Source organism: Erinaceus europaeus, chromosome 13 (assembly GCF_950295315.1).
Source record: "Erinaceus europaeus chromosome 13, mEriEur2.1, whole genome shotgun sequence".
Classification (NCBI taxonomy): Eukaryota; Metazoa; Chordata; class Mammalia; order Eulipotyphla; family Erinaceidae; genus Erinaceus; species Erinaceus europaeus.
In genome coordinates, this window is record NC_080174.1 from 8,896,445 (window position 1) to 8,914,821 (window position 18,377).

The 18,377-nt window shown below is 46.7% G+C and overlaps 1 protein-coding gene across 2 annotated transcripts in view; it reads right to left on the reverse strand.

Annotated features, from left to right (window-relative positions):
* The window catches only part of SCAF8 (SR-related CTD associated factor 8), a 153,745-nt gene that overhangs the window by 16,242 nt on the left and 119,126 nt on the right, over positions 1 to 18,377 (reverse strand). Inside the window, exon 22 of one of the 2 annotated variants that reach the window (XM_060205292.1) lies at positions 12,643 to 13,835. The exons of the other annotated variant lie outside the window; for it this stretch is intronic. The gene's annotated coding sequence lies outside the window, so the exon portion shown is untranslated. Of the gene's footprint in view, positions 1 to 12,642; positions 13,836 to 18,377 lie in introns of those variants that run through there. 2 annotated transcript variants of the gene reach the window in all.

Sequence of the window (18,377 nt, forward strand, 5' to 3'; positions counted from 1 at the left end):
TTAAGCTCTTTCATCTGGTGTAAACAGATTTATAAGTGTGATGTGCTCTTAGAGATTTGCTTGGTTTGTCTTTGGTAATATTTATCATTTTAAAAAAAGATTTTATTTATTTATTAATGAGAAACATAGGAAGAGAGAGAAAGAACCAGGCATCACCCTGCTTCATGTGCTGCTGGGGATTGAACTCAGGACCTCATGCTTGAGAGTCCAATGCTTTATCCACTGTGCCACCTCCCAGACCCTGGACCACAATATTTATTATTCTGAAGTCTCTTTTATCTTCTATTAACTGGCCATTTCAGGTTGTTTTTATTTTTTTTAACCAGAGCTCAGCTCTGATCTCTGCTTTATGGTGGTATGGGGGACTGAACCTGGGACTTTGGAGCCTCAGGGTTGAGTCTCTTCGCAAAACCATTATGCTATCTACCCCAGCCCGTAAACTTACAGGTCCACCACTGCCTGGCCCCTTTTTCCTTTGTTTCTTTTTTAAATAACTTATCTTTTACTTATTGGCTAGAGATAGTCAGAGATTGAGAGAGACAGATACCTGCAGCACGGTTTCACAGAGCATTCCCCCCTGTAGGTGGGGACTGGGGGCTCAAACCTGGGTCCTTGCACACTGTAATGTGTGTGCTTAAGTAAGTGCACCACTGCCTGGCCCCCAACCTTCATGGTTTCCATCCTAAGAGCTCAAAGTCCTGTGCTTCTAGTCTGTAGTCTCTGGCCTTTTCCAAGAACTTCATCTCTGCTCTCCTCACACAGGACTGACTACAATCCAGCCTGAGAAAAACCCATTTGCGCAGAGGTGGGAGGGACAGAACTAGGTGAGGAGCGCCCTCTTGAGGAAGCTTTTCTAAGATGTTGAAAACTTGTACCTGCAACTGTAAGCGTTATTCCAGTTTCAGAGTGGATAAATCTAAGACTGAACACATAGACTGGGTGACGATGTGACGCTCTTATTAGGAGCGACCCTGACTCCTGTGTAAGTACCGCGCGCTAACGGACTGTGCCACTGGAGCTCCGCGGCTCTGACTCCTAACACGCGGTTCTTGAGCAGGAAGACGAATGCCATCTTTCAGCAGATGGACCACGTACACACGTTACACACGTTAGGATTAAAAGAAGAAGAAGAAACGCTAGAGATGGGGAAGAGTGCTGAAGCAAGGTTGCAGGTCTCTCTCTCCCACTTCTCCTCAATTTCTGGTTGTCTCTATCAAATAAATAAAGACAATAAAAATTAAAATAAAAAGTTAAACCTTGGTCTCTTTTTCTCTCTTTCCACGGAGAAAAAACATGAAGTTGGTGAAATAGGCCAGTGTTACAGCATAAGACTTGGAGAACTAAGGGACCAGGGTTCAGTGCTCAGCCCTGTGCTTGTTGGGGCTGAGCTGTGGTCTGGAGTCTCTCTGTCTCTCTCTCTCTCACACACACACACACACACACACAGGATCTTTTTGTTTTAAGGTCATTATGTTTATTTTTCCTCTTGGATAAAGACAGAGAGCATGCTAACGTGGTCCTGCAATATGGTGAGGTCCAGGCTTGAGCCTGAGTCACACACGTGGCAAAGCAACGAGCACACTGTTCAAGTGAGCTATTTCTCTTGCCCTCATTTTTTAAAGAGAGATTTAAAGGCCTGTGGGACCACACTACAGGTCTGCACACTGATTCTGCCACTTCGCTTGTGTGACCCTGTAGCGATAAGAAAAAGATAAGCAGAAGGGAAGCGTGATAAACCCTAATTCCGGGCCAGCTAAAATACTTGTCATGGTATACCACGTACACCACCCAGGTTTGAGCCTGGCCCCACTGCACTGAAGGATGCACTGAAGGAGGTCACAGTGTTGTGGTCTCTCCTCTCTCTCTCTCTCTGAAAAAGTCTGACCAGAAATGGCAGCAAAGAAACCCTAGTACTGTTGAGGGCATCTGGCAGAGAATTAAATAGTAACAGACACTCAAGACAAGGTCCAATGCACAGAAAGATGATTTGTGTACTGAGTGCCCCTTTTACTACCTATTATTTTAAATTCATTTATTTATTAGATAGGGACAGTGAAAAATTGAGAGAGAAGGGGGGAAATAGTGAGGGAGAGAGACAGAGAGACACCTGCACCCTGCTTCACCACTCGTGAAGCTTTCTCCTTGAGATGGGGACCAGGGGCTTGAACCTGTGTCCTTGCACACTATAATGTGCGTACTTAACCAGGTGTGCCAATGTCTGGCCCCCTTTTCTTGCCTATTTTTATTGCCACCATGGTTATTGCTGGGGGCTTGGCGCCAGCACTACAAACCCACTGCTCCCGGTGACTATTTTTTTCCTCTTCTCCCCCCATCCCAAGCTTCCTATTTTATTAGATAGGAGAGAGAGAAATCAGAGGGGAGGTGGAGATAGACAGGAGGAGAGACAGAGACACCTGCGGCATTACTTCATCACTTGTGAAGCTTCCTGCCTGAAGGTGGGGCCACATTTCATTTGCATTTATTTCTGCTTTGCTGTCCAGCTTTTTGCTGGGGTTTTATGCCTACACAACTGCACTGCTCCCAGCAGACTTTTAAAAAAATTTATTTATTTGTTTAATTATCTATTTAATCCCTTTTGTTGCCCTTGTTTTATTGTTGTAGTTATTATTGTTGTTGTTATTATTATTGTTGATGTCACTGTTGTTGGATAGGACAGAGAGAAATGGAGAGAGGAAGGGAAGACAGAGAGAGGGAGAGAAAGATAGACACCTGCAGACCTGCTTCACTGTCTGTGAAGCGACTCCCCTGCAGGTGGGGAGCCGGAGGCTCAAACTGGGATCCTTCCGCCGGCCCTTGCGCTTTGCACCACGTGCGGTTAACCTGCTGCGCTACCACCAGACTCCCAGTAGACTTTCTTTATTTTGACAGAGGGTGAGACAACACAGCACTGCCCCGCCATTCATGAAGTTTCCAAGTGGTGCTCTCATAGGGTGGCCCAGGGCTCGAACCCAGGTCCCTGCACATAGTAAAGTGTGCACTCTGCTTCGTGAGCTATCTCCCAGCCCTGACTACCTACAGTCTGTAAGGGGCTTAGGAATTTTTTTTTCTTGCTATATTTTTTGATAGAACAGAGAGAAATTAAGGGGAAGGGTAGGTGGAAACAGGGAAAGAGGCAGACAACTACAGACCTACTTCCCCACTCGTGAAACTTTCCTCCTTGCAGGTGGGGAGTGGGGCCTCGAACCTGGGTCTTTGCACATGGTAAGGTGTGCTCCTAAGCAGGTGTGCCACCACCCGGTCCCTGGTTGCTGATACATTTTTTTTTTCCTCCACCAACTAAGAGTCGTGTACCTTTGGCTATTGTATGCTTGAACTTGGGAAGCATTCTGGGTCTCCTTTCTTGGGGAGGGGGGCACATATGAGGCTTAAACAAAGCTGGGTCACTTTGGGGGCAGAAGCCATTCAATCACCTGCCTGATTCACCCCAACGCATTGGCCGGGTGTGGGGTGGCAGCTGGCTCTCCCTGTAATCACTAGAGGGAGGGGGCTTCCTGATATGGAGCTGCAGACATAACATTTTTATTTTTTAAATTGCCTTTATTTATTGAATAGAGACTGCCCAGAAATTGAAAGGGGAGGAGGAGATAGAGAGGGAGAGAGAGAGACACCTGTAGCACAGCTTCACTGCTCGTAAGTGGACGCCCTGCAGGTGGGGAGTGGGGGCTCGAACCCAGGTCCTTGCCCACTGTAACATGTGTGCTCAACTAACTGTGCGACCACCCATCCCGCATGAGTGGGAGATGTGAAGAGAACACGTCCCATTGGGGTTCTCACTTCTCACTGCTCCTGGAGGCCATTTTTCCCATGGTGTTGCCCTTGTTTGTATTGTTGGGTAGGACAGAGAAACTGAGAGAGGAGGGGAAGACAGAGAGACACCTGCAAACCTGCTTCACCGCCTGTGAAGCCTCCCCTCTGCAGGTGGAGAGCGGGGGGGGGGGGGGGGGAGGCTCGAACTAGGAACCTAAGCTGTTTCTTGTGCTTTGCACCACGTGCACTTAATCCACTGCGTTACCGCCCGACTCCCAGATTCTTACTTTTTTAATGCTGTGCCAAGAATTGAACTCAGTCTCACACAAGTCAGGCTTGCAGTCTACCGGACTGAGCCACCTCCTCAGTATGGGGAATCTGTCTTCAGGGTGTGGGGAGGTAGACACACTCCCTGCTGATTGCTTTTTTGAGGGGTTGAGGGGATTTGTGATGTGGTTCCAGATCCCTCTTTCTTCCTTGGGGACAGAGGTGACACTCCCTCTTCTGGACCCTTTGTTGGGGGCTCTGTGTCTCCTGTGGGCTTGGCCTAGGTGCTTGTTTAAGTTCACCACCTATGCTCACGTGTGCACAGTATGCAAAGTCAGCTGGGAGCAGGCAGCAAAACGCAGGGTTTGGGGCGTCCTAGGAAGTGAAGCAGGGAGGGTTGGATGGGGTTTGCACAGCTTGCACAGCAGGGACTGGATCAGCACCCACACTGGGGTGCTGAGGCTGGAGAAAGATTGACTTGCAAAGCCAAGGTTGGGGAGTTAGGAATCTGAAAGTGGGAATCTTCTGGCAAGTCCCCAGAGAGGAAGACACTTTGCCAGAGCCTGAGGACGTCTGCAGCGCATCCTTCCAGGGCTCAGCATCTTTAATACTTTTAAGACCCTGAATGGCGGAGTGGAGTTTGGAGTAGCCTGTGTTTTTCTGACCACACTCATTTTGTCATGACACTTTGTATTTCTGGCTTGTGATTCCCCCATCTCTGGGCTCCAGAGGGTGTGGACTTTCTCTCTGTCTCTCTTCTCTATCATGAAAACTGAAACTCAGTGCTCTACAAATACCAGCGAAAAGTCCTGTCCCAGAGACAGATTAGTGAAAACCTTCTAGTTCACCCTGCTGATTGTTCAGTGGTCTTTATTATTATTATTGCATATATTTATTTATGTTGGCTAGCGACAGAGAGAAATTGAGAGGGGAAGGGGGAGACACCAGCAGCACTGCTTCACCACTCGCAAAGCTTTCCTCCTGCAGGGGGGGCGGAGGGGGCTTGAACCCCAGCCCTTGAGTACTATAACATGTGTGCTTAACCATGTGTGTCACAACCGAACTCCTCAATCATCTTTAAGAAAAAAAAAAATTAGAGACCCCACCTGCAGGGGAGTCGCTTCGCAGTGGTGAAGCAGGTCTGTAGGTGTCTGTCTTTCTCTCCCTTCTCTGTCTTCCCCTCCTCTCTCCAATCTCTCTGTCCTATCCAATACCGACGACATCAATAATAATTACTACAACAATAAAACGACAAAAGGGAACAAGGGCAACAAAGGGGAATAAATATAATAAAAATAAATTTAAAAAAAGAGAGAGAACCAGAGCATCACTCCGTCATAAGCTATGCCAGGAATCAAACTCAGGACCCTGTCCACACAAGTCCAGCGCTCTACCCACTGCACCACCTCCCGGGCTGCATCTATTCAGTGGGCCTTATATGGTGATGGTGTATGTGAGGACAGACAGGAGATTGTGAGGCCACAGATCTCCCCCCCCCCACCCGGCCCCTCTCCCATCATGTCCCTCCCTACAGAGCAGGCCACCACCCCTCCCGCCTAACTGGCTTGTAAGATGAATGCCATCAGGGCAGCGTGGAGGGCGGTGGGGACCCACAGGACAAGCCAAAGGAGCTGCCATGGGGACAGGCTGCAAATTCTTTCCCATCATCCTCAGGGGACTGGGAAGCCTGGGAAGGTCTCAGAGATACAAAGAGGCTGAACAGATCTTGATAAGACCCAGATGGAAACTTAAAAAGGGACAGTGATCTGTCACCAGCATGTGTGTGTGTGTGTGTGTGTATGTGTGTGTGTGTGTAGGGGGGCTTTGAAAGTCGGAGCCTCCAGAAGTGAGAGAGGCACCCTTGGGGTGTTCCTGAGCCCCCAGGTCACTGGCTTTCTGCTCGGGTTGCCCAGATAGACTCAAGACTCCGAACATCTGACCAGATGGCTACAGCTCCTCCCATCCCGCCACCAAGTCAGGCTGAGTCTCCGCTGCAGGGTCAGTTGGTGACTCTGACCTACCTTCTTGCTAATGACAGGGTCCCGAGCTAAAAGAAAAAGGATGCCCCTTTCTGTGTCATCTCAGCACAGCCTGTGGGTTGTAGTAAATGGACTGAAGCTGTGACCCCAGCTATCCTGCCACTGGAGCCCGAGGTCACCATGTCACCCCTCTTATTTAGCTTCCAATGGCCTCTCTGACCATGAGCAGCTTAGCAAGAATAGCTAAGGGGAAGAGACATGACAGCACAGAAGCTTCCTTCAATGAAGTGAGGGCTCGAAATTGGCATCAAGTGCATGACAAAGCAGCAAACTACCCAAGTGAGCTATTTCACCTAACCCTTCCTCGCCTTTAAAGATGCATTTATTTAGGGACAGGGTGGTTGAGCACACGTTACAGTGTGCAAGGACCCAGGTTCGAGCCCCTGGTCCCCACCTACAAAGAGAAAGCTTTGCAAGTGGTGAACCAGTGCTGTAGGTCTCTCTCTGTCTCTCTCCCTGTCTCCCCCTTCCCTCTCAATTTCTGGCTGTCTCTATGTAATAAATAAAGATAATTTTTTAAAAGATGAAAAAAAACCAAAGATTTATTTATTTAGGGGCAGTATTGTGGCACACTTGGTTGAGTGCACATGTAATCATACATGAGGACCTGGGTTCAAGTCCTGGGAAAGGGGGGAAGCTTCATGAGGGCTGCAGGTCTCTCTCTCTCCTCCTATCTCAGTTTCTATCTGTCAGGTAAATGAGTAAATATTCTATACATTAAAAAAAGAGATCTAGAGAATCAAAGTTGTCACTTTGGCATAGATAAGCTTACCCCCACAAAAAGGCATCAGACTTTCATGCCTGAGGACCTCTAAGTCCCAGGTTCAGTTCCCCACAGTGCCATATACCAGAGTTAAGCAGTTCTCTGCTCTTTCTCATTCAGCTAAAATTAAAACAAACAAACAGGCTACTTCTGGGCAGGGGTAGATAGCATAACGGTTATGCAAAGAGATTCTAGTGCCTGAGGCTCTAAAGTCCCAGGTTCAATCCACCACACTGCCGAGAGCCAGAGCTGTTCAGTGCTACTTCCCCAGGTCTACAGAAGTGTCCCCTCACTTCTTTCATCTGTGTGAGAAAAAATCAGGTTCATCCTGGTAGACCCGGGGGCTGTGTGTTTGCTCTTTCTTTCCTTTAATCAATTCATTAATTTTAAGTGAGAGACAGACAGAGGCAGAGAGAGAGAGAAAGAGAGAGAGAGAGAGAGAGAGTGTAAAGAGCCCACAGAGCCAAAGCTTCCTTCAGTGGGGAGCCGGGACTAAATAGTGCACTATCCAAGTCAACTAATTCTAGGGCAACTTTCTCTCCTTTAAAGATTTATTTTGAGAGTCGGGCGGTACTGCAGTGGGTTAAGTGCGCGTGGCACAAAGTGCAAGGATAGGCGTAAGGATCCCGGTTCCAACCCCCCCCCCCTGCTCCCCATCTGCAGAGGGGAGGCTTCACAAGTGATGAAGCAGGTCTGTCTGCAGGTGTCTCTCTTTCTCTCCCCCTGTCTTCCCCTCCTCTCTCCATTTCTCTCTGTCCAGCGACAACATCAATAACAATAATGACTACAACAATAAAACAAGAAGGGCAACAAAGGGAATAAATAAATATTTTTTAAAAACTAATTTAAAAAAATTAATTTTTTCAATCAGAGAGCAAGAGGGCTGGGTGTGGAAAGGCATCGCTCTGGAATATGTGGTGCAGGCTATCAAAGCTGGAACCACATATGTGCAAGTCCTGTGCTCTGCCCACCGAGCACTGAGCCCCCTTCCACCCTCTATAAGATTATTTTTTGTAAAAAAAAAAAAAAAAGATTTCTGAGATGTAGGCAGAGCAATAAGTCAATAAATAAAATACCAGCAGGGTATAAACGGGGCTCAGTAGATTAAAAAGACATGGGCAGGTGGTAGGATACTCTGTAGAATACACATGTCACCATGTACAAGGACCTGAGTTGAAGCCTCTGCTCCCCACATGCCAGGGGAGAGGGGAGCTTCATGAGCTGTGAAGCAGGGCTGCAGGTGCCTCTTTCTCCCTCTCTATCTCCCCTCCCCTCTCAATTGCTCTTCGTCCAACCAAAGTTAATTAAAAAAAAAAAGGACAAATACTCTTCATATTAAAACAAGCAAGCAAGCTAAACATCCAGGCCAGAGAGAGTTCAGTGCAGTAGAACACACATGCTGAATGACATTTTTAAAAAAAATTTATTATTTTTTATTGAGTTCTTGAATAGAGACAGCCAGAAATTGGGAGGGAAGGGGGAGATAGAAAGGGAGAGAGACTGAGCCTGTAGCCCTGCTTCAACACTCCTGAAGCTTTGCCCCTGTAGGTGGGGACCATGGGCTTGAACCTGGGTCCTTATGCACTGTAACATGTGCACTCAATCAGGTGTGCCACCACCGGGCCCCTCTCTATCTATAAAAAGAGAAAAAAAAAACAGAGAAAGTGGGCTAAGAATGACTTTCTGTGTATTCTACCCAGTTCTGTTATAATCTATCCTCTTTCCTTAAATAAACTAAATCATAATAATAGGCCCGATCTCTTAAGAAACACTTGGGTTGGGGGATCAGGCGGTAGGTAGCACAGTGGGTTAAGTGCATGTGGCGCAAAGCACAAGGACCAGAGCAAGGATCCCGGTTTGAGCCCCTGGCTCCCCACCTGCAGTGGGGATCTTTCCACAAGCAGAGAAGCAGGTCTGCAGGTGTCTATCTTTCCCCCTATATCCTCCCCTCTCTCGATTTCTCTCTGTACTATCCAACAGCATCAATGGCAACAATAACAACAACAACAACAAGGGCAACAAAATGGGAAAAATGGCCTCCAGGAGCAGTGGATTCGTGGTGCAGGCACTGAGCCCCAGCGATAGCCCTGGAGGCAAAAACAAAAAGAAACATTTGGAAGTTAGTGGCTTGACAGTAAAAGGGACTTAGGTGTTCTCTCTGTAGTCTTCCATAGGTTGTGATGCTAAAGTCACTGAGTACAGTTTACGTTTCTCTCTCTAGCTACATACAGCTGAACTTGCCACTTCTTGTGTTGAGTTTAGATTCCCTTTCCGCACATGACGCAAAGCGCAAGGACCGGTATAAGGATCCCGGTTGGAGCCCCCAACTCCCCACCTGCAGGGGAGTCGCTTCACAGGTGGTGAAGCAGGTCTGCAGGTGTCTGTCTTTCTCTCCCCCTCTCTGTCTTCCCCTCCTCTCTCCATTTCTCTCTGTCCTATCCAACAATGACGACATCAACAACAATAATAACTACAACAATAAAACAAGGGCAACAAAAGGGGATAAATAAATACTAAAAAAAAATAAATTCCCTTTCCTTCCCTTCCCTTTCGACAGGACAATGAGAAATTGAAAGGAGACAGACAGACAGATAACAGACAGGAGACACCTGTAGCACTGCTTCACCACTTATGGAGCTTCCCTCCTGCAAGAAGCGGGGATGAAGAGTTTGAACTCAGTTCCATGCACATGGTACCATGTGACTTCAAACCGGGTGCACCACTGCCTGGCCCCACCCTGAGTTGGTTTCTGGTTTCTACATATGTCCTCCAGCACAAGCTAGTCTCTCTTTGGTAAAGTTTGGGGGTTTAGAAGAAGAGGGGTCTTGTATAATCTCTATTGTGAGGAATGTCTAACTGGGGTAGGGGCTTGTGGTATCTTGCCACGGGGAACGTAGCTACCAGACTCCCAACCTGGGACAAGTCCTTGGAAATATCATCTCGACTAGGCATGGTTCACTGTTGTAAGTAAACACAATCCCAGGATTCTCATAACCAGGCAGATAGTGAACCTGTTCTCAGTCAGGGCTGGCAAGAGAGCTCAGCTTTAGAGAGCACAGGACTTGCATGTCTGAAGTCCCAAGCTCAATCCCTAATACCAACATTTGGCAGAGTTGAGCAGTGCTCTCTGATCTTTTCATATTCATGTGAAAAAAACAGATGTCAGGAGAGGGAGAGAGAGAGAGAGAGAGAGGACATGCACATCACTCTGGGATATGCAGTGTTGGGAGGGACTTCACGCCTGCAAGTCTTACATTCTACTGCTGCACCATCTCCCAGGTGGCAAGAAGAAAAAGAAACGAAACAGAAACGCCTCGTGCACGTGACCTTTTTCTAATTCTGTCTGGGTGATGATGGGTCAGGAAAGGCAGAGGCGAGGCAAGGCTGTCAGAGGAGAGAACTCATGCTGGGAACAAAGACGGCAGACTCTGCCCTTCCCAGAGTGCCTGGGGGCTCAAAGTGACAGCCCTTCTGACAGACGGGCCTTGCTTCCCACCTGCGCTTTAGACACTCAGCTTCAGGGATGGAGGGACGCAGCTCAGCCAGTTAGAACCCTCACTTGCACACCAAACACCCCAGAGGCCACAGGTTCAATCCCTGGAACCACCTTATGCCAGAGCTCTGGTCGCGTCTGTCTTTCTTTCTCTTCATTTTATAATAGATACATTTTGAAAGAAAGCAGAAACAAAAGGTGCTGGTGGGGGGAGGAGACAAAGGAAAAGTGTGCCTCTAGCTAAGTTCTCCAGGTGCAGTCCCAGTCCCACTGTCAAGCTTGGCCCATCCGTTCTTCCCCTTCCCACCCCATCTACGTGAGACAGTCCCAGACCCCCATTTCCCACAAGAGTCCTAAAGCCATGTGCTTGCTCATCCAGGGACTGGAATGTCCGTGTTAGTCCCCAAATCTGGTTTTTTTTTGTTGTTTTTTTTTTGGTAGGGTGGGGGATGGGGGGCTTGAGTAGGAAGTAGGAGCAAGATTAAGGACACACCTGTCAATCTCAATATTTAGTTATGACAAGAATTGGAGGGTTTGTTTTTTCCAAAGATTTTTTTTTAATGGCAATTTTTTTCACTTTTATTTTTTTATTATCCTTATTTATTTATTGACTAGAGAGCCAAAAATTGAGAGGGAAAGGGGGAGATAGAGAGGGAGAGAGAGAGAGAGACACCTGCAGCTCTGCTTCACCACTCGTGAAGTTTTTCCCCTGCAGGTGGGGACCAGGGGCTTGAACCTGGGTCCTTGCGCACTGTGACACGTGCGCTTAGCCAGGTGCGCCACCATCTGGCCCCGGAAAGGGGTTTCTTTGAATGAAAGGCCAAACCGCTGCTCTGTCATCCAAGATGTTGTCTTTGTTTTTGTCTTTCTTACTTCATGCGGACATTCTACTACTGAGCCTCCTCTTCACATCCTCATTTCTATACCAGGTGCTAAGCAAGGGCATGCTTTCCTTTCTCTTTGTTTGTGGAACTTTTCTTTCTTCCTTCCTCTCTCCCTTCCTTCCTTCCTTTCCATTCAGATAGAGAGACACAGCTTTGGAGCTTCCTCTGGTGCTATGGGGCCTCCCATGTGGTGTCGGGGTTCAAACCTAGGCCGCAGCATGGCAAAGCAATGCCCCACCTGATGAGGTGTAGGTTTTCTACATGGGCTCACGTTGAGATTTCTTTGGAGATTTTTCCTTTCTTAAGGCCATCCAATGGAATCCACACAGACACACTGGGCTAAGGGTCAGCGGCCGACATGTGACTGAAAAGCCTACAGTTACACTGTGGCCACCCACAGCCTTCTCCAGTTTTCTAATAGCAATTTGGGGGTGCCTCAGGCATGAAAGTCTTTGTGCAGAGCCACTATGCCACCCCCCAGCCCCGTGTCTCTAATAGAAATTATCTAATAGGGGGATCGGGCTGTAGCATAGCTGGTTAAGCGCACCTGGCGCGAAACTTGAGGAATGACATATAAGGATCCGGGTTCCAGCCCCTGGGCTCCCCGCCTGCAGGGGAGTCGCTTCACAGGCGGTGAAGCAGGTCTGCAGGTGTCTGTCTTTCTCTCCCCTTCTCTGTCTTCCCCATCTCCTTTGATGTATCTCTGTCTTATCCAACAACAACGACAGCAATGACAACAATAATAATAACCACAACAACGATAAAACAACAAGGGCAACAAAAAAGGTAAAAAAAAGAAATAGACTCCAGGAGCAATGGATTCGTGGTATAGGCACCAAGCCCCAGCAACCATCCTGGAGGCGAAAATAATAATAAATTAAAATAAATTTTAAAAATTAAAATGCAGGGTAGCGGTAGATAGCATAATGGTTATACAAAGAGACTCTCATGCCTGAGGCTCCAACATCCCAGGTCCAATCCCCTGTACCATCATGAGCCAGAGCTGAGCAGTGCTCTGGAAAAAAATAAAGAAAGAAAAGAAAGGAAAATAAAAAGAAAAATCCAGACTAAATGCCAAGGAAGAGGATAATGGTTGTGTAAAAGAACTCTCATGTCTGAAGCTCCAATGTCCCAGGTTCAATCCCCTGCACCACCATAAGCTAGAGCACCATAAGACAGTGCTCTGCTTTCTGTCTCTCTCATATCTTTTTGTATCATTAAAATAAATCAAATAGGATGTCTTTTTTTTCCCCCAATCCCAACTGCTTGGTTGTCAGGCAAAGATAAACCACAAAGAAGACTTTCCAGTCAGAATCAGTGACTAACAGCCACGGTGCGGTTGGGTTTTTTATTATGAATCCCCTGTGTGACAACACGTGGTGACTGTCAGGTACTCCTCGATTCAATTTCAAGAGACCGTAGACTAGACAGCATTCCAAGTACTTTAATTTGTGACAAGAGCCAAACAAAAAACAATTCAAAGGATGATTAAAAAATATTCTTTGAGGTGTCAAGAGTGCTCTTATTTGAGGTGTTTTTTTTGTTTGTTTGTTTGTTTGTTTGTTTGCATTCTATGTATTTATTTCTTTCCCCAGCAGATTATCATGAACACTGATTTAGTCCCACAACACAAATAATCCTGGTCTGGACACTTGGCAACATGTAGCTGATAAGCTCTGCCTGAATAAGAAGTGAGTAGGAAATGTACTTATAAAGTATGAGTTTGCTACAATGCTACGTGCCCACGCACAGCCCTGGCCTTCTACTCCCACTAGGCTTCTGGGCCACCTACCACCTGGATGCCCGCCGTGTGTGAAGTGACGGGACCTGGAGGCTGAAGAGAAATACCCGGAAGACTGTATCGAACCCTGGATTTCTCTTTCTTTCTTTCTTCCTTTCTTTCTTTCTTTCTTTCTTTCTTTCTTTCTTTCTTTCTTTCTTTCTTTTTTCTCTGTAAATACTTCCTGTGTTGGAGAGTGTCTCAGGAGATGACTTAAGAGTCAAGGATCAAGATTCAAGTCTCTGTGTGTGGTGCTCCAGAAAAAAGAAAAAAAAATTGAAAAAGAAAGAAAAAAGAAAAGTAAAGTAAAAAAAGAAAAGAAAAAGAAACCTTGGCCTACTATAATTCTGGCAGTCTGCTGTGTCAACACAACGTGACCTTCTTGCCAGGGAGAGCGTCCTTGCAATCTGTCCTTTCCAACACTGGTACACTGGTACTGGACGGTGCTAAGATGGTGTCTGTCATCACTGACATTCCAGTCAGTCAATTCTGGTCCGCTGGAAGGGCGTATCTCTTACAGATGCGATATTGTTCATCTGAGTGGCTCCTCAAAAAGAACGATTATGAACTAGAAACTCATAGAGTTTGTGTTTAAAATTTATAAAATTAAGCCTGCTCCAACAGGTAATACAGGGAGGCATGCTTGCAACCTCTGGATTCACTCAGAAACCAGGCCTGAGGGCACCAGGGCCTTCTCAATAGGTAACGGTGGCTTCCTTTTTAATGCTTCCTTAAACAAGATCCGACGTGATGCACCTTAGAACTTTGAGGCAACGTCTCATTTATTTCTACAAGGCCTGGGACACACAGGAGCCTGCCAGAACGTCATTCATCATCTTGCCTGTTGACAAAAGGAACAATGGGTCATCACCGGTCAATGGAATATCTTTTCCTAGTTTATTTATTTTTATTATTTATGTATTTATTTATTTCCCCCAAGATAATTCCTAAAGCAGAGATGGTTGTCAATATCACAGCAAGTGTTTCAATGTTGGATGAATTCCTGGGCTGGAAAAATGCCACGTCTTCTCTCAGGAAAGGCGGAAGGGTGAGTGGCAGCGTCCGTCTCTCCGTCCAAACTGGAGAGGCTCAGGAAAGGCCTGTCCTGGAACACAGCACGTCCAGGGCACAAGTGCAGCTCCATCAGTCTACGCTGTCCTCAGACTTGCTGCACCTTGGCTTCTGCACAACGAGAGCTCAAAGGATGCGGGTTAGAGAGAAGGGCATCCAGCTAGCTCTGAATGGGTCCGCGGAGGCCTGTCTTCACGGCTCGTGGCAGGGTACGACTAGGCCTAGCTGATACTTTGATGGGCTCACAGATAACCCCTTGACGTGGGGGCTGCTAGGACTAGTTGGCCTCAGTGTTGAGAACCCAATGAACTTCCAGGGAAGCCTCAAAAATAACTATTATCCCCTGAAGTCCATGAAATTCTTCTTATGCGATGATACGATAAGCTAGATTATCAGATGTAAAATTCTGAAGTCTGTTATCTCCCCCATCTTTTTGCTGTCTTAAGATCTAAGAAGAGTGACTTTGTGGGCACTTGCTGCTTTCCTTAAACAGAGAAGTTATATTAAAGCTGAAAAATGTGTCAGTCAATACTGCGGCCTGGATGCACCTCACAGAACCTAACAGGCAACTGGAAGAGGCTGGGGAGGCAGCATAATGGTTCTGCAAAAGACTCACATGCCTGAGGCTCCCAGGTCCTAGATTCAATTCCCAGCACCACCATATGCCAGAGCTGAGCAGTGCTCTGGCCTCTCTCTCTCTCTCTCTCTCTCTCTGTGTATGTCTCTCTGTGTGTGTGTGTGTATGTGTGTGTTTCTCTCAGCATCTCTCTCATTAAAATAAAATATTTTTAAAATGCAATTGGACCTGCTTAAATAACTATAGCAAATAATTTTACCAGGTTATCAAGTCACAATACCACACACCTGGTAATAAACAGTTGGGGTTTAAAGCCAAGAAGTGAGACTGTCATCTTTTGGATCTCCATGCTAAAATTGCCATTAGCCAGTGTAGTTAACTGGTGAACTGATGCTTTAACCACTAAGCTAACCTGCCTCATCAGACCTTGTTACAAATGGTCATTTGTGGGGGTTGGAAAGTCATTTCCAGTAGCAAAGGCAGGACCAGGGATTAGGTTGAATATTGAGAAATTTTGGGCTGCTGGCACTTGGTAGTATGAGAAGAAGCTTCACTACTCAAGAGGCTGTGTCTCCCTATTTTGTTTTGATCTTTAAGGTCTCTGTGGCTGGTAAAATTGAGACAGTACCAGGTCGGAGTAGATGGCATAATGGCTATGCAAAGAGACCCTCATGCCTGAGGCTCCAACATCCCAGGTTCAATCCCGGCACCACCATAAGCCAGAGCTGAGCAGTGCTCTGGTGTAAAAAATAATAAGTAAACAAATAAATAAGTTATATATATACACATATATGTATATATAAGAAGTCCTTAAAAAAAGAGAGTATCCCAAACAACTGGTTAGTATTTACAGCATATCACACCATTATATTCTTTTTAAGAATTAATTTATTACTTTCTTAGTTGCCACTAGGCTTATCATTAGGGCTCTGTGCTGACATTACAAATCCACTCCTCTCGGTAGCCATTTTTCCCATCATTATTGTTATTATTATTACTTATTTCTATTTCATTTTATAGGGCAGAGTGAGAGGGGAGGGGAAGATACAGTATGAGAATGAAAGACAGACACTCACAGACCTGCTTCACCACTCATAAAGCGACCCCCTGCAGGTGGGGAGCAGGAACTCCTGCACCATAAATATAGCACCATTATATTCTTATACTATTCTACCTATCTTTTCCCCAAGGCTATTCTGTGTGATAGAACAAAATAAAGAAACAGCTGAGTCATCTTTTCATCTTTCTCCTGTACTTTTTGGCGTAAGGAAGAGATAGACCTCTGTAGAAAGTGCCAGTGAGGGGGTTGGGCGGTAGAGCGATGGGTTAAGTACACATAGTGCAAAGCGCAAGGACTGGCGCTAGGATCCCGCCCGGTTCAAGCCCCTGGCTCTCCACATGTGTGTGTGTGTGTGTGGGGGGTCACTTCATAAGCGGTGAAGCAGGTCTGCAGGTGTCTGTCTTTCTCTCCCCCTTTCTGTCTTCCCCTCCTCTCTCTATTTCTCTCTGTCCTGTCCAACAACAACAATAACAATAGCAACAACAGGAAAAAAAAAAAAGGCCTCCAGGAGCCGTGGATTGGTAGTGCAGGCACCGAGCCCCAGTAATAACTCTGGAGGCAAAAAGAAAGAAAGAAAGAGAGAGAGAGAGAGAGAAAGAAAGAAAATACCAGCGAGTCACACAAAACAGGGCTGACACAAGCTTTCACCCATGACTTTGCAGCATAGACACCGCTGCATTAGCCTCTCAAATGCTGCTTCAGAGCTCAAGGAAAAGACAATGATAACAAGCTCAGCTGTTGGACCGCTAACAGCGGGGACACTACGGTTCCAGCCATTTGCTTAAATGTCAGTAGGTCCTGCCAGCTTGTCACAGGCTCAGTTGTAGGCTGGAGCAAGTGCACCAACATTTCAGTTAACAAGCGGCAGAATATCTGGGGCTGATAGAGGGGTACAGACTTTCTCCGGTTGTGGGGTGAGGACACAGAATGATCTAACACATGCACACGGGGCTAGAGAGAGCTCACTACCCCGAACATCAAGTCCTGGGCATACCCATGGGAGGCAGAGGTCTGGTGCTGTGGTGTCTCTCTCTCTCTCTCTCTGTTTTTGAATGAAACAAAACTGCCCCTAGACGACCTCACCAATGTGTCCCAGAACCTCCCCAGAGCCCTGCCCCACTAGGGAAAGACAGCAACAGGCTGGGGGTGTGGATCCACCTGCCAACATCTATGTCCAGCGGTGAAGCAATTACAGAAGCCAGAACATCCACCCTCCGCACTCCATGAAGAATTGTGGTCCACACTCCCAGAGGGATAAAGAATAGGGAAGTGACAGGGGAAGATGATCAGAGGGCTCTGAACCCCAATTCTACCAGGACCCAGAGAGAAGAGGGGGAAAAAAATGAAGGGCATTTAAAAGTAGTAACAGTAGTAGAAGAAAAGGCAAAAGCATAGAAAAAAAAATGAGCATATATATATAGATATAGATAGATATATAGATAGATAATTCTAGAAATAACAGTCCATATCTGTGACCTTGGGAGAATCACTTAAGTCTCCACTGGAGGAGATGGGACACAGAACTCTGGTGATGCGAATGGTGTGGAATTATACCCCTTACCTCATAATTTTGTAAATCAATATTAGATCACTAATAAAAAGAAAAAAGCTGCCCCAAAGCGGTGGGACAGTGCATGTGCAAGGCCCCAGCTCCACGACGTCTATAATCAGAAAATCGAGAATCCATGCCCATGGGCCAACCCAGATGAAAGAGATCCCTGCATTTCTTTGCTGCCACAGTTCCAGAAATGGAATCTCTCTTTTTTTGACAAGTGTACTTGAAATCAAAAGGAAGTAAAGCTGATTATGGGCATGTTTGGATGACCAGTTCCTGGGATCTTCTTAGCATACGCCTCTCTCTTTAAAAAACGAAAAAAATATATATATATACAGACATACATATTATTTACTACGGGCTAGAGACAGAGAGAAAGTGTGAAGCGAGAGGGAGGTAGAGAGGGAGAGAGGCAGATAACCTGTAGCCCTGCTTCACCACTCATGAAGCTCTCTCTCTGCAGGTGGGGTTGAACCTGGGTCCTTGTGCTCTATAAAGTGTGCACTTAACCAGGTGTGCCACCGCCTGGCCAAAGTATTTTATTCTATCATCATCATCATCTTCAACTGCCCTAAATTCCAGAATGTTCATTTATTCTTTTATAATAACGGCAAGCTTAAGGTAATCCATGTGGCAGTACTGTTCACTTGATTCTCCCTTGTTGCCAGGCTGCGGTTCCAGGGAACTCATATACACTCTCAACCAGTACAGAGATGGCTCAGTCCCATGTACCAGGGAAGGAAAGTGAGGCTCAGCTCTGCAATGTCCTAACCAAGGTGAGCGAGCTAGAATGGGCCAAAGACAGTGTTTCAAACCTTCTTGTCACAGGCTGTACCCACCCACCCCGCCCCTGCTATGCCTGAGCCACCAATACACGAGGATTACCCCACCTTCTAACACAGTTGCCAAGGAGTACCTTGAGCCCCACGTGCAGTTGGAACACCCAGGGCCTTTCCCACCTGAAGAAACTGGTCCTAGAAGCAGTGGGTGGCCAGGCTTCCTGCTCAGCTCCATGGAGTTCAAACCCCCAGGCCCTATCATGGGGTCACCAAGGAGCGTGGGAGAAGGAACAGATACGGTGTTTCCCAGAGACACAAGCAAGGAGGGCTATTTGCTCCAA